This window comes from Leopardus geoffroyi, chromosome B2, assembly GCF_018350155.1.
Source record: "Leopardus geoffroyi isolate Oge1 chromosome B2, O.geoffroyi_Oge1_pat1.0, whole genome shotgun sequence".
Classification (NCBI taxonomy): Eukaryota; Metazoa; Chordata; class Mammalia; order Carnivora; family Felidae; genus Leopardus; species Leopardus geoffroyi.
Window position 1 is genome coordinate 100,848,258 of NC_059332.1, and position 22,088 is coordinate 100,870,345.

At 40.9% G+C, this 22,088-nt stretch overlaps 1 protein-coding gene across 5 annotated transcripts in view; it reads right to left on the reverse strand.

Annotated features, from left to right (window-relative positions):
* Positions 1–22,088, reverse strand: part of FYN (FYN proto-oncogene, Src family tyrosine kinase) — a 214,327-nt gene that overhangs the window by 150,285 nt on the left and 41,954 nt on the right. The window contains exon 1 of one of the 5 annotated variants that reach the window (XM_045499310.1): positions 5,735–5,816. The exons of 3 other annotated variants lie outside the window; for them this stretch is intronic. The gene's annotated coding sequence lies outside the window, so the exon portion shown is untranslated. Of the gene's footprint in view, positions 1–4,505; positions 4,527–5,734; positions 5,817–22,088 lie in introns of those variants that run through there. One more of the 5 variants, XM_045499311.1, reaches the window with a different exon arrangement.

The following is a 22,088-nucleotide window of genomic DNA, read 5'->3' on the forward strand; positions in this document are numbered from 1 at the left end:
CATCAACCCTCAGTTCCACTGGGTTAGTTTTAGAAGTGGCTTTGGATTTATAAACTAAGGTGTTTTTTTTTTAATTTTTTTTAATGTTTTATTTATTTTCGAGACAGAGAGAGACAGAGCATGAGCAGGGGAGGAGCAGAGAGAGAGAGAGACACACACAGAATCCAAAGCAGGCTCCAGGCTCTGAGCTGTCAGCACAAAGCCCGATGCAGGGCTCAAACTCACAAACTGTGAGATCATGACCTGAGCCAAAGTCAGACGCTCAACCGACTGAGCCACCCAGGTGCCCCTATAAGCTAAGTTTTGATTCTCAAGACAAAAATGCGGAGGAGAATGAAAAAGCTGCATTACACTGACAAGGTCCCAGATTCTCACCAAAACCAGAACAAAGTAAAGCCTGAAGCATGAAAAGATCTTTTCTGCAAGCTTTTGGAATTTCCTGGAAGGATAAAGATATTACTAGAGCTGTGAATTTAACACAGGTAAATTTTGATCTTCTCTTCTGCCGAAAGGTTGGAAATAATTAGGAACTGGAGATAGAAAAAGGTTTATGCAAAATTTGTATACACACAGTACATAAAATGTATACTATGTGTAGAATTAAGAAAACATATACCTAAGTTATGAATTTCACACAGTGGAAAGAATATTTCAAGGAGTAATCCTAAATAAAATATTTTTAAAACATCTATTTGGTTTAAGCCTTTGAAACAATCCCATACTTGTACTAGCATTTTTACCTAATTTACTAGCAGTAAAATTAAGATGATTTTTCACCTAAAATGAATTCACATGGAAATCCTACGGGGCAGAAATTGAAGCCAGGACTTGACTGCAAACCACGGAAGCATGAGTACAGAGTATTTGAGTTCCCTACATACAGAAAATTTATGAAATGTAATTCCTGGATAATCTCAACATGCAAGGCAGATAAACTGGTGAGTTCACAGTTTTGCATCTATGTGTGTGTGTGTGTGTGTGTGTGTGTGTGTGTGTGTGTGTTTTAAAAAAGATTCACAACGAGGCTTCTTTGAAGAACTGGCTTCAAAGGAATGTGAAGACCTTAAAAATATGTGGTAACAAAAATTTAATTTTGACACTGTAGTAAAACAACTATCTCGTGAAATCCAGCTCAGTCACATGGGATGAGACACAGAGAGCTGAGAAAGATTCAGTCCACATTAGGTCAGTGCAAGATTGCTTCACTGTTCTCATGGGAGCGGAAGCAGTGTAGACAGGCTACAGCTTTGGCCTCCTACAGTCTGTAAACTGTTTAAACATCTTCAGAAATAACAGAGAAAACTGCCACATTATTTTTGATTGTAAAACAAGAAACAAGTCTGAATGATGAATTAGGAGGAATTGCAATGTTTATAGTTTTAATTGTCCAAAATGTCTTTCAATTACACTTAATCTTCACTCTAATAAAAAATCTATTACAAATAAATAGCAACACACAAAAATTCCCAATTAAAGCACAAGAAAGAAAAAAAAATCAATCTTGCTAACCACCCCCTCCCATTGTTGAAAAAATTAAGTACACACATTTGCTGAAATTCAAAATCCTGTACAATTTTAATACGGTCCCACTTTTGTAAAACAGGTATCTAGAGAAAAAAAATACTGGAATTAAATACACCCCCAAACCAGAAACACTGGTCATCTCTGACTGGTGGAATTTCAGTATAGGAATTAGATCCTTTTCTGAGTGTTTCTAACTTTTGCAAACATTTCCTACAATAATAAATGTAATATTCATTGAGCACTTTTAGAGGCCAGGCAGTATCCAAGATGCTTTCTGTTATCTCACAGAGTCCTCACATCTTCACGAGGTATTACTATTATCTCTGCAGATGTGAAAGTGGAAACCCAGGCAACCAACACTGGAGGGGTGTGGACTGGAATTCAGACATGCCTGTCTCATCATTCTGTTACAACTGAATTTCATTTGTGGCCAGAAAACAAACAAACAAACAAACAAACAAACTTAAAAGTAAATTTAAGTGTTACATAGCCAAGTGAAGGGTGAAACGGAGACAATACACTTCCAGGCATTTATGTTTAAGATTTTTATTAGGTACTCCTTAAATTTAGCCTCTGTGATTTTTGTTGTTGTTGTTGTTGCTATTTAAAAGTATGGCATCTATTTGAAAATACAAGGAAATTAATGAAATCTTATATGATCTAAAACCAATGAACTGGATTTTGATCAGTTATATTATCCAATATCCTTTCAGTGAGGATTCTATTATCTAAAATAGACAACCTCTTCACTGATTCTAACCTGACCCTGAAGAAAGAAAGTAAAAAAAAGAAGGGACTTCCCTTTTTAGGAGTCATAAAGTTAGGACTCAGAACATAGAACTCCATAGACCATCTTATGGAGCCCATGATTTCTTGGTGGCTAAAACTCCAATCCCAAGCATACTAGAAATCAAAGAAATAGAAGGTAAAACAGTGCAGCATCATTTTTCACCTCTAATATTGACAAAGATAATAACCAATGAGAAGTATTATCATTAAGAGTATTGAAAAACTCACACCATTGTAAACCTTTAGTAGAGAATGTTTAGGCAATAAATACGGATCAAACTTCAAAATGTGGGAACCCACTGCCAGCCAATGCTCCTTGTAGGGACTTACTCTAAGGAGAAAAGTTAAGTAAGCAAAGGTGTATGTTGCAGTAATGGCTGTTCAATGCAGTACTGCTTATAACAGAAAAACCAGTAATAATCTAAATACTCTTTGACAGGGGAGTTTGCTGCTTATCCCCAGAATTTAGCAGTGTCTGCTGCATGGAGGCGTAAAAATAAATTATCTGTGAATGAATAAATTAGTAGGATACAACTATACAAGCGAATTTTATTCTGTCATTAACATCCCTGATGCCAAGCTACATTCAACATAGAAAGGAGTCCACAGCATTTTGTTAAGTGACCAAAACAGATTACAGACTAGCCTATACAGTAATATCCCATTTAGATAAAAGCATATGTATGCCCGCCTGTGTATGTATGTCCGTAATGACACTATCGGTAGGATTTGTGAATGTTTCATTTTTTTCTTTATACCTTTCCGTATCATTTGGATTTCTTTTAAATAAATCTTTTAATAATATTAATAAATATGTACATATTTCCTATGTGGTTGAGGACAGCTCTATTCTTTGAATTTTTATCCCAACCACTCAAGCTATGGAGGAGGATAACGCTACTAACAGATAACGTTCAGAGGATATAATTTAAGACAATTACTTTTCCCTTGATTTCTCGAATATTGGTGTGTTACAAGTTCTCTTTTCTGCAACTTACTGCTGAAACATGCCTGAAGCAGAATGAACACAAGGCGCATCTGTTTTAAAACAGTTGCAGTGGATGTCCTGGTAACCATTACACTGAAGAGAAAATCTCAATGCACGATATTTCACTATTTTGACTTACTCTGTCCACAACCCTTCTGAACCTACCCTTGTTAACTTTCTGGCTGTCCTCATAGCCCAAGGGTGCTCTCTGCGGCTCTGTGTGCATCCAAATGTATTCACCATCAATGGACTCCATCTGTCAGCTCTACATACAAAGACCTCCAAGTTATTTGGCAAAGAAACACTGCTTTTCTTGAATGCTGGATTGAGTTTAAAAGTGGACAGTTTGTATTAATAACTAATGGCTTCTGGTAATTTTTTTTTTCAGTCCAAGAGAAAATACAAGCATTCCTGATAAACAAATGACAAAGTGTCTCTCTTTGGATTCAAACAAGAGCAACGTGATTCCTCCACTGGGGCACTGTCTGGTTACAACAGTGCCCGGCTGCAATTCTGGCCAGCCTCTGAAAGCAGGAGTCAGGGCCAACAAACACTGCATCTACGCACATGTGCCCTGAAGAACCAGCCAACTGTGAGAATGGCAGACAGAGCACATGAGCTGATGACTGATAAGCTGCCTCCTCTGGATGCCATTTATCTGAAAGTACAGAAATCTGCTGATGAAACATGCCATGCCAATGCACGGGTTCATCAAGTCTAGAATAAGCTACATATTTTGGTCTTGTAGTATCTTCTCCCAAATAATCATGCCCAGAGTAAGAGCAAGATGGAGGGTGGAGAGAACAGAGACAGAACGCTGGAAGGTCACATACATACATCTACTGCTTCCTCCTTGCAGTTCCTGGGTACACTCTCAATCCAGGTGGCTGCTGGGGACAGCAACAGCAGACACTCAACATGAAAAGCATTCGAAACCTCACGCATGAGGGTGACTGGCATGATCTGATCAAGTGGACCATGGATTTAATTATTGCAAATCCGCTTTTTTAAAAAGGCACCACTGTATATGAAGACAAAGCCTAATGGCATGAGCTCTGAGTACACGTTCAGCGGCGGTGATAGTTTGTAATCATGCCTGTTGGATGCCAGAACCACTCATTTGCAAGGTGCATGGACAGCCTGGGGAGCCTGTGCTGTTCAATGCCTGGAGCCTCCTGAGAAAGGAGCCCAGACCATGGCCTACCTTGGGAACCAGGCTCCATCATGGTGACAGGTACTTGATCTTTCACCTGGCTGTTGCCGCTGACTAGTTTTCTCTGATGCTGCTGTCATGGGCCTCGTCTACCCAGAGCTGTCAGCATCTGAACCACAGCTATTTCCTGAGGGATATAAAACTCAACAAACTGCAAATAAACAATACAAAACATGATTTCATGCTGTCATGCTGCTGTTTCTCTAGATTGTAGCATTGTGGCAGCTCCCTGATTTACAAGTATCATTTGACACTCCCTTTTCCCTTCCAATTACTTCTTTCTCCTGCTTTTACCCTTAGTCCATCAGCTCCCTCTGTGCCTATATTCTTCCCCAGCCCCACTCCCAGGATTCTGGCTCTCAAGGTCACCAGGCTATAAAAATCTTTCTTGTAAAGTTCAGCAGCAAGTTAACCTTCCCTGTTCTCAAGAGTTTAACACTGTCAGTGGCTCTCCCCGCCAGTGTTGGCTATGCTTGATCATCTTCTCTCCCAAACAAGCTCTATTTGCTCGCTTTGGTCAGAGGCAGACATCCTCTCAGTGTTGTCTTGTTTCCCTGATCTCATCCCCTACATTCAGGCAGCCTGCCACCACCAACCCTAGAGATTCAACCTTCTAAAAGGCTTGCAATTCATCAAGATTTAATACAGATTTAATAAAATAACAATCCTAAAAGGAGTCTACAAGCCATAGTATGATTTACAAGTACAAGATATCAGTATGGGCATAATCATTTTATTTCATTTCTGTTCCCTGTTGAACAGAAACTCTTGTTCAAACTCTTATTCCAGTATTTAAATCCTTCTATAATCTGGACTCACTTTAAATCTCCAACTGGATCGTGATTGCTGTTTTATGACAGTCCCTGGAAATCGAATATATCCTTTTGTCTAAAAATCTTTCTTTAAAAATGCAGCACTTGAACCACCTTCCCCAAGACCTTGACCCAGATTAAACGGAGTTTTAGCCATTCCAGTAACCCCTTGGGCAGAATTTTAATTAGTTTAACAGACACGTGCATTGCAGAGATCTTTGTCGTTTCCATTTTCCTGCTTCTTTATTTTCTAATTTGTGTTTGCTTACTTCCCAAATTAGCACAAGTAGGGTTCATGTCTTAATATGGATGTTAGTGACCAACAGCTCACTACTGATGACAGATTAGTCCCACCTCCCTCACTTTTTAAAATATACAAATATCAGAGTAGTATTCCTATACACTCACCCTTGGTGTCTCCTCCAGCGGGTCCAGTGACGAGAGAGTTACTAAGAGTATTTAAAAGCCTCATTTCAACTCAGGAGCAAGAAATTCATCTACCACTGACAAAAACAGCTTCAGAATAAATTCCAAACACCCAAGTGTTATTTTATTCACCCCACAAACCCACGAACATTATGTGACCATGACACAAGCTTGGATGACATCCCATGGTGATCAGATGATAGATGTTTTCATTGGTTTCTCCTTAAATCAGGGCTATTAACAGCAGCATGATAGTGAATGAACACCATCAGCAAAAGAGCTCAAATTGTATCTGACAAGGCTCACTTCATAAACCTCAACTATTTTCCTACTGAAGAGATGTTGTGTTAAGTCAATTCTGTTTATACAACCATTATGTATTTATGTTCTCTTTAAAGATAAATGATTCTTTTATGAAGAATGAATTGCGCACAAAATACTATCTGCCTTGTAAAGACGCCAACACACACACTTAAAATACACAAACCAAACACAACCAGTTATCAATACTTCTTCCAAATATAACAAGTGGTGTACAGAATTCTCTTTTGCATAGTAGGGTGATTTTAGTAAGGAAAGCAAAATTAATAATACTACTGTTGGGAAATGACCTGAGAAATAGATTAACTATACCTTATAATACACTAATATTTTTATCACAGAGCTTAAGATATTTTAATTTGAACTTACACTATACTAGTATATATAATATATTAGAATGATCTAACTGAATGGGCAAAAAATACCAACGTTAATTCACTCACTGAATATTTATTGGCAGGTGCTTTGATAGACAAGGGAATATGAAAAGACACTGTCTCTCCAATCTCAAAGTCTTAGGGAAAACAGATACACAATCATAAAGACAACCACATGTTAACTACTATAATTATTCAGTAGGCTTTGCTTGGAAACACCCATAATTAAAATTTGGCAAATCATAAAAAGGGTATGATAGAGATCTATTTATACTGACTGGGGTCATCTCCAAATCAAAAAGCAGTATGTATAAGATGATCCTATTTATGTTGAACGACAACAAACCAACCAGATTACGAGGAAAGGGTAAGGAAAAAAGACCCATCCAGAGGTTAATCATGGTTATCTCTGGGATGAGTAGAAAAGAACATGGTAAAAAAGAAAACAAACAAACAAAAAAAGACTATTTACGTACTTTTTACTTTACACATGAATTTTCAAAGCAATCTATACATTCCTGTAATACTTGACAGCTAAGGAAATAAATGATTAAAGCAGGTAGCACAGGAGCAGCCAGCAAAGCAAGCTGAGATGAGCTACCCATAGAAGGAAATCCAGAAAAGGGTAGAGTCATAGAAGCCACTGGAGGACAGTGTTGAGAGAGAGGGCTGGTCGACCAAATCATGAGACTGCCTAACAGAAGTGAAGGAGGACAAGGACGCCAGAAAGGACAAGCTACAAAGGAGGAGGAGTCTCTAACTTGGAATATGGCTGTTTTGATGGCACAGTAGTGGAAATAAGACTGCAGCGGGGTAAAGATGGGGTGTGAAGATGGGGGTGAACAGCAGCTGTAAACCAAATGCCACAGGACAGGAAACACGCAGGAATAAAGCGGACTGGGAGCAAGCTGCCCCGTCTCTTCCGTGTTGCCAAACTGGTACCAAAAAATACTTGTGGGCCACCTCCAGCATTTGACCCTTTCAAGATTGGCATTGAAGAGAAAACGTCAAGTAAAAATTCTGTTCTTAGTCTCTTTTTTTTTTTAAAAGAATGAGAGCATTTCACATGTTGCCAGGCTCAGAGCAAAGACCTGATACATAAAAACCATCCTCTCATTTTTTAAACATTCAATATTTGAACAAAAAAGTGTTCACCTTGCTTTCCTTTAAGAGTCTATACACTCACATACTCTACTGGTAAACGTTTAATCCAAACTCTTGTATCATACTAACATAACAGCCCTCAGCTAACTATTACCAGTGGTAAAATATGTGTTTGGGTGGGAAGCACAAATTAACTGGTAATTTCTGAAAGGAAAACATTAGGAAGGACCCAAAATTCTCCCAGAAAACATATAAACACTCAAGTTGACTTTCAGTTTATCAAATTTCCTCAGGAAAGAACTTCCCATTTGCAGCTGACTTATATTACAACAACACACCCAATAATTTCATTAGAATGTTATTTTTAATCAGTTCATCATATCGCTTCGCCTCAGGAAGTGGAAGCAAGGAGTACATAAAGTCACCAACTATGGATACAGAACATTCTGAAGTCAAAAAGCATTTTTCACTGGGAAAATAGTTAGAAAGGCACAGCATCTCCACAAAAGAAAGGTATCAACAGTTGATACTCTTACATGAGTAGACGGTCTTTGAAAAAAATCTTCATTGCAAACTTTTGAAAATTGAAAAGCATCTATTGCAAGATGTGAAGAATCTATTTGGTAATGACTCATCTGTGATAACATCATTGGCTGGGTCATTGCCATAGAATCTATTTTAAGCTCATCTCACTTTGCTCTGGTTCTCATAGTTTATTAAGAGGCAATTTGGAAGATGATAAATATTAGCGCTCTACTTTCAAATGATTTTCTCCTGACCCGACAAATACAGCCGCAGGCATGTGGAAAGAGAACTCATGTGAAAGCCCTCTGTATACTAGGCTTAACTTTTGATTGAAACTTAGGGGAAAGCCTCACCACCACCACCACCACCCCTCCATTTAGCATCCTATTAACACTGGGTGACATTCTTGCCCGTGTCTCCATGTCTTTGTCTTTCCATCTACAGTACATTTCTCTGTCTAGTGTCCTTTGTCTTCAGCTTATACACAGTTTTGCTCTAGCGTGCCTTTCCCAGTTCACTCCGTCTCCTCTATTTTGCCTTACCTGCTCTCATTATTTTGTATTTGCATTTGTTTACGTTTAGCTATTTTGTTTCTCTGGTCTCCTGCCTCTTCTTCCATTTAGGACCCTTTCCCCTGCCTGCCCAAATAAGGCGGCCACAAAATGCATTCTTGTGTACCCTGACCCCTAAGGTTCTTATTTGTATCAAGTTCACAAATTCACAGGCTAAACCAGCGTGTTTGTCGGAAAACATCTTTATTTTATACTTGTGACAAAGGAACTGCTTACAATTTCCTGGATTTTTGAAAGCTCCTTCCAGCTCCCCATCTCTGTGCACTGCAGGCATTTCCTTAGACTGCCAGACCCAACATTAGCACTCTGTAGGTTGTAAGACCTGCTAAAAGGCTGAGTCAGGAAACTATGGCCTTTGATGCGTAGGACGAGGGGTCCAGGCAACTTACTGGGATCGCTCTGGGCCGTGAGCAAAGAGGCCCAGACCATTCTATGTCCAAGCAAGACAAAGATTCCACTCCACAAGGCTTTGGGGGAACATCCACTTCTCCATTTAGCTACTACGCTTTCAAGATCTTTGCTGAAAACAGATTTAACTGCCTCAAACAAACACCGAAGACTTAGTTTTATAATCGTGCTTCGCACCCAAACAAATCTGCAACTGAAATAACATGAAGCCTTTGGGATTTAGATTAGAGGCAGCACCATATAGACAAAGAGCACAGTTTTTATAATCAGACAGAACTGGGCTCAAATCCTAGCATTCTCTACATAGCATACCGGGCAAGTTATTCGACTTCTCAGGTTTCAGCTTTTCATCAGCAAAATGAAGATATCAATACCTGCCACGTACGATTTCTGTGAGGATTAAATTATATGAGGTAGGGGTGCCTGGGTGGCTCAGTCGGTTAAGGTTAAGTGTCTGGCTCTTGGTTTCGGCTCAGGTCATGATCTCAAGGTACGTGAGTTTGAGCCCCGCATCAGGCTCCACCCTGACAGCTTGGAGCCTGCTTGGGATTCTCTCTCTCTCCCCCTCTCTCTGCTCCCCGCCCCACCCCCACACGCTTGCACTCTCTCTCTAAATAAATAAACTTAAAAAAAAATTGTATGAGGCAATATAGGAGAATGACTAGCACAGCAGTAAACAGTGGTGCGAGGAGAACAGAAAGCCTGCATGCTTCCAGGCTCTCTTCTGCCAGCCGCTAATGTGAATCCTGGCTTTGCCTTCCTGGTTCCTCCCCTTGACTACCCTTCTGGGAAAGTCTTGATCCTGGCCTCTTTTGGGGTATTTTATGATGCAGAATGAGGAAGGAAGGGGGAAAAGGAAGTGGGTCATGGTTAGGAAAAGTCAGTAAGTTGGTCAGCGCCGTAGGGCGTGAGGAAATCTGGTGGGAGAACAAGGGATTTGAAGCATTGCTGTAGACGCTATATCCCCGCCATTGCACTGACAAACACAAGTAAAGAATTTGCGGTTTGAAATTGTCACCGCTGAACTGTATTTGTTGCACTCTAACATCATCCTGAGGCGGGATCATGTAGCTCTGGATGCATAAGGGTTAGAGTAAGTACTATATTAGTTTTATTATTATTTAATTATCCAGACTTGGAAGTGGAAGTGGTTCATAAGCAACAGGGAAGGGGAAGTAAAAACAACCATCGCCTGCCTCATTGTAAAAGGAATGTAGGGAGGCACTGGGAGGCTGGTGACTGATGGTCAGAGGGCTGGAGCCAGGTCCCATTACCCATCCCCGATTCATTCTGATTCTGGTGAGTCATTAGCATTTCTGTGTTTCAGTTCTTCCCTTGTAAAATGGCAGGGTGGGAGGGCTATATTATTATGGCCCAGCAGTTGACCTTTAAAAGTTTGCTGGGAGATATGCCAACAGCTGGGTCCTCCCAACTCGGACTTGTTGTACTCCTTGAACAAAAGTACGTGTGTGTGTGTGTGTGTATGTGTGTGTGTGTGTGTGTGTAAACACATTATCTATATGTGTGTGCATATGCGCACACACACACACACACACACAAATTCTGCAACTGTCCCTGCACAAACAACTAATCACTGAAAAAGAAAGCCTTCAAAAGGATCATCTGGTTAATCCTGCTACATCCAAACAAGAATATCACTGAATCTAAAAAAATAAGGAGTTTTCTTTTCCTAAAATCTCCAAGGGAGAGGTTTACAGCTTCCGATTAATGATGTACTTGACTTTCTAACAACTCTCATAATGGAAAAGTTCCTCTTTGCTACATTTTTAAAATTGCACTCCTGCCTGCATTCTCCATCCCTCTTAACCAGACTATTTTGTTCTTGGACAGAGCATAGCACCTTCCAACAACTATATAATTTACTACGCATTAACGTTTACTGCTTATTGTCTCATTTCCTTGCCCCCAACTGGAATAAGCTGCCCTGTTCAGCGATTTATCTCAAGTACCTACAACAGTGCCTAGCTCATAAAAGGCACTTGATAAACGTTTATAATTTGAAGCTGAATTCTTTTGTTTAATCTTTGATGAAATCACAAATCTACAGAGCTGGAAGGCGCCTTAGAAGAGGGCCGGCAGCAATGAGAAACGAAGGATGAGAAAACTAAGGCCCGGTGAGGGGAAGTGGATTGCCCCAGGTCATACATTTTCATCAGTGCTCCTTCAACTCGGCCTCAGCACCTCCACATGGAACTGTGATCCTGGGGAAGCAGCTTGGCTGGAAGCTGGCCAATGAGCAAGGCCAAATCTGAACTTGTTTAAAGCAAAAGAGTCAGAGAGAATAAGCTACAGTATTTATTTATGGAACATAAAGTCTCATATAATGATAATAATTGTGCATCAGTAGCTGCTTTCATCTAAGGATCTCAGAGAGCTTATGAAATTCTCAACCGACAGGGTCAGGTATCATTATCTGCTCTCGGACAATGGTGCTAAGAGGTTGGCTACCCTATGGCCTTATTGCAGGATGGTTCAAGGTCTTTGGAACTACATATCCACTGTGTGGTTTTATATTATTCTCTCCATGTCCCCATCCTTATCAATATCACAAACAGCTTGACAAAGCTACAACAGCTACGGTAATCTCCCAGCTTGTTCTCTTTCTGGTGCCCCTGAAACCATTCAGGTACATGCCAAATTTTAAACCAGCGTATAGAGAAACAACACTGGGCATTTCGGGTGTTTGATCCTGTAGTATCTCCTTCAGGTCACCCAGGGCTAGGGCTTCCTGAGCTTGTGCTGGAGAAAGGCCAACCACAAGGACATCTGAGGTACACAGCAGCTTTGGGGGTTGGGAATTTTCTTCTTTCTTCACTTTACTGCCTTTGCCCCACATACCCCTTTCCATCTGTGGAAAGCAGATGAACTCTGTTGGAATTTTTACCTACCCACACAATTATAGAACTTATAGCTACCCTGCAATTATTTAGGAATCACATTAAGGACCAATTAGATTGAGTCAACACAACAAGTTCTGTGGGGGAGTCCATTTATAAATGGCCTTGACCAGGTGGCATTCCTTTGAGGAATGAGGGCAACGCGGGATTCTGCATTCCCACACTGCTCGCCGTAAAGCTCTCCCCAGGTCCCTTTCTGCATGTAAGCAGGGGGCTGGCTCTTCTTTACTCCCTTGTTGAGCAAAGGTACCTGCCTAGCCAGTGCTGCCTAAATGACACCAGCGCTACAGCAGCCTGTTCACCTGCGCCAAGCTTACAGCACCAGGTCCAGGCAGAGGAACACCTGCTACAGTCTGTGGTCTGTCCTATGAGCTTCCTCTGCTTCGGCAGCCCTCTTAACCAGACTGGGACCACACAGCTGACCTCGTCCGTGGGCTGGGAACTTTGTGGCTGAAATGCCCAGCCAGCATCCTGATGTTTGCTGGCACCTTGGGCTTGTGGAAACAGGCCTAGACTCAGGACTTCTCAGGGTCTTCCGAGAGGCCTGTGTTCTGTGTGATGATCTAAAGGTAAAAGCGGAAAAAGAATTCTGCGATCAAATGAATCTGTGAAACCTGGGCAGAAAAATATGTTAAACAATGGTGGTTGCACAAGGAAACTAAAAACAGAATTACCACACGATCCAGCAGTTCCAAGTCTGGGTATATATCCTAAAGAACTAAAAGTAAATTCCTGAAGACATATTTGCACACCCGTGTTTATAGCAGCGTTATTCCCAGCAGCCAGAGGATGGAAGCAACTCAAGTGCCAACTTGGGCTGGATGGAGAAACAAATGCGGGATGTACATAAAATGGAATGTTACTCAGCCTTAAAAAGGAAGGAAATTCTCACACATGCTACATCATGGATGAGTCTTGACAACATGATGCTAAGTGAAATAAGCCAGTCATAAGAAGACAATACTATACGATTCCATTTATAGGAGATATCCAGAGTAGTCAAATTCATAGAGATAGAAAATGGAATAGTGTTTGCCAGGGATTCGGGGAGGGAAGAACAGAGTGTTATTTAAGGGGTGTAGGGTTTCACCTCTGCTAAGATGAAAAGAGTTCTGGAGACTAGTTGAGCAACAAAGTAAATATACTTAAATTACTAAACTGTACGATGAAAATGGTCAAGATGGTAAATTTCATGTCATGTGCATTTTACTGAATTAAAAAAAAATACATTCAACAGCCATCTTTGCAGTAGGACTGATCAGAACCTTAAATGCTATTATGCATGGGGAATCCCCAAGAAGGGCATATAGCAGACAGCTTTGCCCAGCTTATCTGGCCTCACAACCCAGTTTTTGCTGAGCATCTCATGGGACCAGTGTGCTTCAGAACAGACTTTAGGAAATGAGCTACTAAACTGGAAACTGTTAAAAAATAGGAAATCCTACTTTTTTTTTTGATATTTACATCAAGGAAGGCAGGATTCCAGAGCCTGAAGCCAGATTTTCAACACAGCTTTAAGTTGCTATCATCCTCTGATTGAGGAGCACCAGACTCTATGTTCAACCCTGTCACTTATTAGCCACATGGCCTTGGTCTCAAACAAGTCACTACTTTTATCTCCTCTGATGTATGAGAATAATACTGGCTCAACCTATCTTACTGCTTTGTGGTGAAATCTAGTGAAAGAACTTGAAAAGTACCAAAGTGCTATTCAAAATGTAAGACAATTATTTATTATTTAAAAAAATGTATTTTAATGTTTATTATTTATCTTTGAGAGAGAGAGAGAGAGAGAGAGCACACAACAGCAGGGGACACAAAATCTGAAGCAAGCTCCAGGCTCTGAGCTGTCAGCACATAGCCTGACGCAGGGCTTGAACCCACCAACTGTGAGATCATGACCTGAGCTGTAGTCAGATGCTTAACCGACTGAGCCACCCAGGTGCCCCCTGAGATAACTACTAAGTATTTATGCTTATTAAAGTGTAACAGACAACTTATGGCAGCGTGAAGAGCTAAGAATAACATCTACAGGCACCAAACAGGCACTATGAGCATAGAGATGAAAGAGAAGGGAAAAAGGAAGAATGGTGGATTGAGCACTTGTAGTAGAGCAAATAAAGAGTCTGGGAGTCAGAAAACATAGGTTCAAAAGCTGATTTTATTGCTGTCTGACCTTGGACAGGTCACTTAACCTCCCTGACTCTCAGCTTGCCCAGCTGTCAAATGAGGTGGTGGGAGATCATCTCAGAGGGCACTTCCAGCTATGATTCTATGAAATACTGACAGAGACGTCACCACGGCACCTGCACGCCTCCTCCACCAGACACTTGAGCCTGCCCTCGCCTCGCTCCATGCTAGGATACAAAGATGAGCAGGCCACTATCTGTGCTCCCTGGTGAGCCAGATGGGGCTGCTGGCCTGCAGACCAGTACGAGAAGATGAGACGGCACACGTGGGGGATGCCATAGATTGATTTATTTCATATTATTCTCCTAGTGCCTTGCTCCAATGTTTTTTTTAAAAAAGGTGTTTCCAAAGTATCTTTAGTGCAGTACTGACTCAACTGAGCTAAGCAGATGGTGGGGAAAAGTTGCTAACTGAACAGAAGTAAAGACTTTCACAGAAGTAAGGCTGGGCAGACCTGGGGACCCACCTTCCTGCCGGGTTCAGTGACTATTCCCAGAAAATGTGAGATGCCCAACCACTGCAGGTCAGCAGATGATAACCTGTCCCAGGCACCCTCTTGGAAGGGCAGAACGTTGGCGGTGCGGGAAGGTGGGAGAAAAGTGGCTGGACACGGACAGGCAAGGGGCCCAGGGAAAGCATCAGTCTCTGCGGGGGGGGGGGGGGGGGGGGGATGTGGGAGTAGGAGAGCAGGCCCCCATAGTGAAGGAGCTGGTGGGTTTTGATTTCCTGTGTGTCATGACAGAGAACCCCCAAAGGGGTTCCAAGGGGGCAAGTAAAAGTGTGCCTGTGTGAGGGAAGATGGAGTCCCAAATGAGTGGCAGGATGGAGGGAGTGCAGGGGAGAGGAGGCCGGGGCAGTTTAAAGGACAGGTGTTTGAGGCTTGCCCAAGGGCAGTGTTGATACATGCCAGAAGGAATGAAAGTGGTGGCTCGGCGGGAAGAACATGTGTGACCAAAGTTTATCAATATATTAGCCGTGCAGAGTAACACAGCATGCTTCTTCCAGCTCTTGGGGAGACAGGGCAGAGGAAGAAGCCGATGACCAGCTGTAATAACTGAAGGAATTACCAGGTGAGTTGGAAAAGGGCTCTGTTTCTGTCACGTTTAGACTGAACTGGTAATGAAGATGTTGAGTAAAAATATCCTTTGAAGAAAAGGTAACAGTGAAAATGATTTGCAGACATGGGCAGGGGAGAGACTAGACATGGGGGATGTGCAAAACAGAAGGGGCTATTTATTCAATCTGCTTTAGATCAAGGATTCATCTCTTTGGGTCCATGAAGAGGTGCCCAGGAAGTCCACAGACCTCCCAAAGTATCACACTGTATCTCTGTTTGTGTGTATGTGTGCACACAGTTTTCTTGATGGAGGATTTCCCTAGCTTTAATCTGCTCTAAAAGGCCCCCAATCAGTAGGTTAAATGGTCTTAAGATCCTCAATATCATACGGAAAATTTCTCTCCTACCTGCTTGACAAATCTGCCATGTCAGAGCACATTAAGAATAAGGTGTTAAAACTGTATGTATTACAAAACTTAAGAACCAAGGAATACGGGGCACCTGAGTGGCTCATTTGGTTAAGCGTTTGACTTTGGCTCAGGTCATGATCTCAGGGTTCATGGGTTTGATCCCCGCGTCAGGTTCTGTGCTGACGGCTCAGAGCCTGGAGCCTGCTTTGGATTCTGTTGTCTCCCTCTCTCTCTGCCCCTCCTCTGCTCACGCTCTGTCTCTCTCTCTCAAAAAACTAAAAAATAAACAAAATAATAATAATAATAAAAGAACCAAGGAATAGTCACTCTCCTATCATCTTATCAAAATTAAGGTACAACACTCTAAAGACCATTAACACTGGCAAATATATTTAATTTAAGTATTTTAAATTGGCAATGTTAAAAGTACATTTAGAATTTTGCAAGTGCGTTCCTTGCAAAAGGCTTACTGTGTCTATAGTATTTTAATACAAAAGTACCTGGATCTTTAATATTCACAGCTAGATACAAAGACCTGCCAAAAAACAGTTATTAGAACTACTTTTGTCATGACCCCTATTCCCCCCAAAAGGATGTTATCAAGTACACTGTGCAATAACGCATGCCTGTTACTATAAATAAATATTGCACATTCTCCCAACCCATTTAATTACCATTCACCTAAAGCAGTGCAATTAAAAAACTGTTGAATTCTGAAAATGGGAAAAGCCCTCTTGTCTCTCTTAGGTAGTTTTACAATCCTAACAATAGACTTAATGAAGCCTTTTAAAACAAGGACGATTACATTAAAATGACCGGGGCATGTAAAAATTCATTACATAGATCCTCCTGCTGTCTGATGGATTAAATGCCTCATCACACCCTAGAGAGAAGTAAGAACAAAGAAAAAAGAAAAATCACAACTTTCTGAGTGAACATCTTATGCCTGAGATTTAATCTGGCCCCGTTAATCACTCAGGACCACTCTACACCCAAAGTGCAAAGGAGATATATGCTTGCTATCAGATAAATTATGAAATGGCCCTAAGAGTGCTATACGGCTTACTGAATACAAACTGACATTACAATCCACATCTTGATGATGCCAGACAACAATTATCCAAGTTGATACAGCTTTTTCCCTTGAGAAATGATAAGAGCTACAAAAACAAAATCCACTCCCTGGGGAACCTTCAGGGACTGTTAGCACCCATTACCCTTAAGTACCCTCAGAGATAGCACCAACTGACAGTTTTGTTAAATTTATCTCTAAGTTGTTTTAGGTTTTTCTGTTACTATTATACATAGAATTGTTTCTTTGGCTTCATTTTCCACCTATTAGCTGCTAATATATAGAACTACAATTGATTGGGGTGCCTGGGTGGCTTGGTTGGTTGATGAACGTCAGACTCTTGATTTCAGCTCAGGTAATGATCTCAGGGCTGTGGGATCGAGCCCTGCATTGGCCTCCACACTATGCATGGAGCCTGCTTAAGATATTCTTTCTCTCTCTCTCTGCCCCTCTCGTGCTTTCTCTGAAAATAATATTAATAATAGTAATAATAATAATTGATTTGTGTGTATTGACCTTGTATCCTATAACTTTACTAAGTTCACTTATTCTTTCTAGAAGTGGTTTTATATATTCCTTAGGATTTGTCTATGTAAACAGTCATGTCGCCTATAAATAAAGAGAAATTTACTTCTTCCCATCCAGTCTGTGTGCCTTTCATTTCTTGTTCTTTCTCTATTCTCCTTCTTAAAGGACTACAATGGCTTGTTTCACAGGCAAGGAAACTCCTGCCACTGTATTCCAGTTTGCTTCATGCCATTTTTGACCTTTGTAGAGCCATGAAGACTGCACCATGGGAAGCTGTGGCCTTACCAGAAAGATCTTGATCCCACCAAGCCATCCACAGAAAACAGGGGGCTTAGATTCAGAGCCTCAAACTTGAAGGAACAAGAATTTATAGTTGATTTCCTATAGTTCAATTACTTGTACTGCTCAAGATGTTGACACGTTAAAAAAAAAAAAAAAAAAAAAAAAAAAAGACGAAGAAGAAAGAAAAACACCCAAAGGAATTAATGACTTTTTGGACTTTTGAGCCAGAAGGGTCCTTACAGATTAAACCTCTCCTCTTATAACAAAAGTCAGGCTCAGCATGTCCAGCGACTAGTACAAAGCCAGCTGGAGGCAGACATAGAGTCTGCTATTCCAAACAGGACATGAATTGGGAGGGCACAGTCTTGGATTCTAGCCTTGAGTAGGTCAGGAATGTATTCCTGTCTATAGACTGTAAGTCGAAGAGTCTAGAGGAGATCTCAGATAATCTGAGTACTGGTCCAAGTAGATGGCATGACTTGGGCCCACGTGAATATGAGCATCTTTTTTGGACCTTTGCTAAGAGTGTATCCTAAACCAGGGCAAGATGACATTTTCCAGTACCTGGCCAATCTGTAGCTAGTTATTACTATTAAGACATGAGTTGAAAAAAAAAAAAAAAAAAAAAGAAAAGAAAAGAAAAAGAAATGAGTTTTCAGGGCAACTGCCTCAGTTGGTAGAGCATGTGACTCTTGATCTTGGGGTTTTAAGTTCGCGCCTCACTTTGGGTGTAAGGATTACTTAAAAATAAAATAAAATAAAGAAAGAAAGAAAAGAAATGAGCTTTCCTCTTCCTATCTGAATAAACTTACCCTGAAATAAGTTAAAAACTAGGATCTTATACAGCATCTCTGACCCTGTTTAAACCAACTGCTGAACATGATCATCTCATATCATCATAACATCTTAGGGCTCACAGATAGCCCCTGGGGATCCTGCTAAATCTTCTCTTATATAGTTTTTGTATTTTTCTCTTAGAAGAACTTGGCAGAGTCAGGAAAATCACCAGCCTGTGAGCAAGCCTATAATGTGTTCCCTCTTTGCTAACCGAGGGATGTTAATAAGGATGCCCTCGGAGCACCTGGGTGGCTCAGGTCATGAGCCCGTAGCGGACAAGTTTGAGCCCCACATCGGGCTCTGTGCTGACAGCTCAGAGCCTGGAGCCTCCTTCAGATTCCGTGTCTCCCTCTCTCTCTGCCCCTGCCCTGCTCATGCTCTGTCTCTGTCTCAAAAACAAATAAACATTAAAAGAAAAAAATAAGGATGTCCTCAAATTAGCAAACATTATTTCTGTCAATCAAATATATATATTTGAACAGCTGAAATTCTAGAACTTTTAGGAAGTCCAGTTCTTCAAATTTCCCCTCCTGTCATGTAAGGCCAAGCATTCTTACTCACCAATCACTTCTCTAAAATAACCATCAGTTGTCACTGCTAAAACAGAAGTTCCAAGAGGTCAAAAGTGTTTACTGACATCAGAATGAGGCCCCAACTGGACAAAATAGAAATGAGATAATAAAAGAGCATCACTCATGGCTCTTGGGTGTGTACTGGGCAAAGCTTATTTCACCAGAGAAGGGGAAGCTGAGAGGGTAGGAACCACCACACTAGCTACTTGCACTGGGGACAGGGCTGGGGCCTGCTTGGGAATATTACCTCATTTGACTAGCTAAAACTGTAGGGGGTGGGGGTAGATATAACCTCTTTAGCTCCTGAGGAAGCTAGTTAAGTAGATTGCCCAAAGTCAAACAACCAGTTAATGGCAGAGTGGCAATTTGAATCCAGATTGATCTCTCTCTTTTTTAAAATTATTTTAAGTACATTTATTTATTTTGAGAGAAGAGAGAGTGAAAGCATGCAGGGGAGGGGGAGAGAGAAAGAAAGATTCCCAAGCAGGCTCCATGCTATCAGCACAGAGGCTGATGTAGAGCTTCACGAACTGTGAGATCATGACCTGAGCTGAAACCAAGAGTTGGATACTTAACTGACTGAGCCACCCAGGTGCCCTCCGATTGATCTCTCTTAAGTCCATCCTTTTAATTAATTTTATTATAAAAGTAATATAAACATATTAACAAACACTGAGACAAAAATCCCCATGATCCCATAACCCAAATACAATGTTAGCATTTTGGTATAATTTTTGAAGGCACTTCCCACACATGCATTGTGCTTTGCAGAACTATGATCATCATATTCCACAATTTGGTATCCTGCATTTTTCTACTTAACAAGGTAGCCATCTAACTTATTTGACAAATTTTCTAATCATTTTCATTAATATATTATATTCCATAGGTAGACATGTCATAGTTTACATAATGAAACCTCAAACTGAGGAACATGGAGGTTCTTTCCAGTTTGGGGGGCAAAGCATGGTGTTATTTTGAGTATACCATGCTGCCTTCCTAAATATGTATGGTCACCACTGAACGTTTCGGATAGACAATGCCAATCAACAGATGATAAAAACTGTGATTAAAGGGGCGTCTGGGTGGCTCAGTTGGTTAAGCATCCGACTTCGGCTCAGGTCATGCTCTTGTGGTTCGTGAGCTCAGGTCCCGTGTTGGGATCTTGTGCCGACAGCTCAGAGCCTGGAGCCTGCTTTGGATTCTGTGCCTCCCTCTCTTTCTGCCCCTCCCCGACTCACGCTCTGTTTCTCTCTTGTCTCTCAAAAATGAATAAATGTTAAAAAAAATTTTTTTTAAAAACCTGTGATTAAAATATTTTGAAAATGCCACCATCACTGAGCTCTTAGCCCTAGAGTCAAATAAATCTGATGAATGCTATTAATGAAGGGTGACCCAAAAATAACAAGTTAAAAAGAGCCACACTTCTGAAGCTCCAGAGAACATGTGCTGTGAATGGTTTATGCTCCACTTTCAGTTTCCTAGGAATGCCAACAAAAGAAGTTATCCTCACTAAAATCTAGATTTGGAAGAATGAATTCTTTGAAAACAAATCCGATCACCTGTATGTGTCAGAGTGGTCAGAACTTACAAATGAGACCAACATGCTCACCCAGGGCTGTGTCATATTTCATAGTTAATTTGCTACTCAAAATGCCATACACCCATTTTTCTCAGGTCAAGTGAGTAACAGCAGAGCAGCTCTGAGTTTTCATCAAATAACCCTCTGAAGTAAAAGAAACAGCAATGTCAAACCCTGTGTAAATTTACTGAATTTATAAAGTATAAAGTATGGCTGTCATAAAAATCGCCTATGTTTGGGGGAGAGTAATCTCCAAAATATTTGTGTGCCTCTGTGTGGACGTCTGCTTTGAAAACTTTATTAGGATCCGTGCCACCCAGTTTGACGTAGAAACAGCACACTTAAATGCCTGGAAGCATCTATCTGCTCCCCAGATATAGCACTAAAGATTACTGCTGATCAGGGAAAACTGAGTGCAAATGGAGAGAACTGGGTAATTCATTCCTACTGAGATGGGATATGCCACTTAATGACAACTTGACTACAGTCCATGCAAGATTATCTTCCAGCCTTTCACTGTACCCACAGTGGTTATTTAAAACCTAAACCTTCTTCTTCTTCTTCTTCTTCATATCCCTAGCTCTCTCTACCCCACACTTAGACGGGAAGTTGTACTTCATCAGCCCCTAATGATATCCCTTTCCTCTGCAATGTTTAGCTAATCCTGCATTTCATCTTTCCTTTAGACTTCCCCTTCTCTTAGAAGTTAATCTGTTAACTCATGGGAATGTCAAATGGAATGTACAAATATCACCACTTTGGAAAACAATTTGGTATTTTTCAGTAAAGTTGAAGGTGCGCATACTCTAAGACTCCAAAATTCTTCTCTTATGCACTTATCCTAGAGAAACTGTTTGCAGCAGGATGCACATACAAGAATGTTCAAAGTAGCACTGTTTAAAATAGTGTAAAATTGGAAATGACACAAATGTCCATTGAGCAGTGACTGAATACTGTCATAAAATGTGGCATGTTCATACAATGCAAGACCAGATAGCAGTGGAGATAAGTGAATTTCATGTATGTCACTTCATGCACCAACAGAGATGAATCTTTAAAAAGATAATCGATTGGGGTGCCTGGGTGGGTTAGTCAGTTAAGCATCCAACTCTTGATATCAGCTCAGGTTGTGATCTCACGGCTGTGGGATTAAGTCCCCTGGTGGGCTCTATGCTGAGCGTGGGGCCTGCTTGGGATTTTCTCTCTCTCTCCCCGCCTCTTCCTCTCGTGCTTACGCTCTCTTTCTCTCTCTCAAAATAAATATACATTAAAAAAAAACCAAAAACAATTGAAAAAAAAAAGCAATTGGTATAAGAATTCCACACACACACACATATACATACACACACAGCCCAAGACAAATAAAACTTAGTAATAGATTACATAGGGAAACATACTTACACAGAAAAGGCAGGAAATGACAAACACAAAATTCAGAACAGTGGTACCACAGAGAGGAGTATGGCCAGGGAGGAACACATAGGGATTTGCAAAATACTGGTGATATTCCAGGTCTTATGCTGCGGGATGGGTACCAGGTGTATTTCTCGTACTCTCTCTCTTTCCCTCCACTCCACTCTC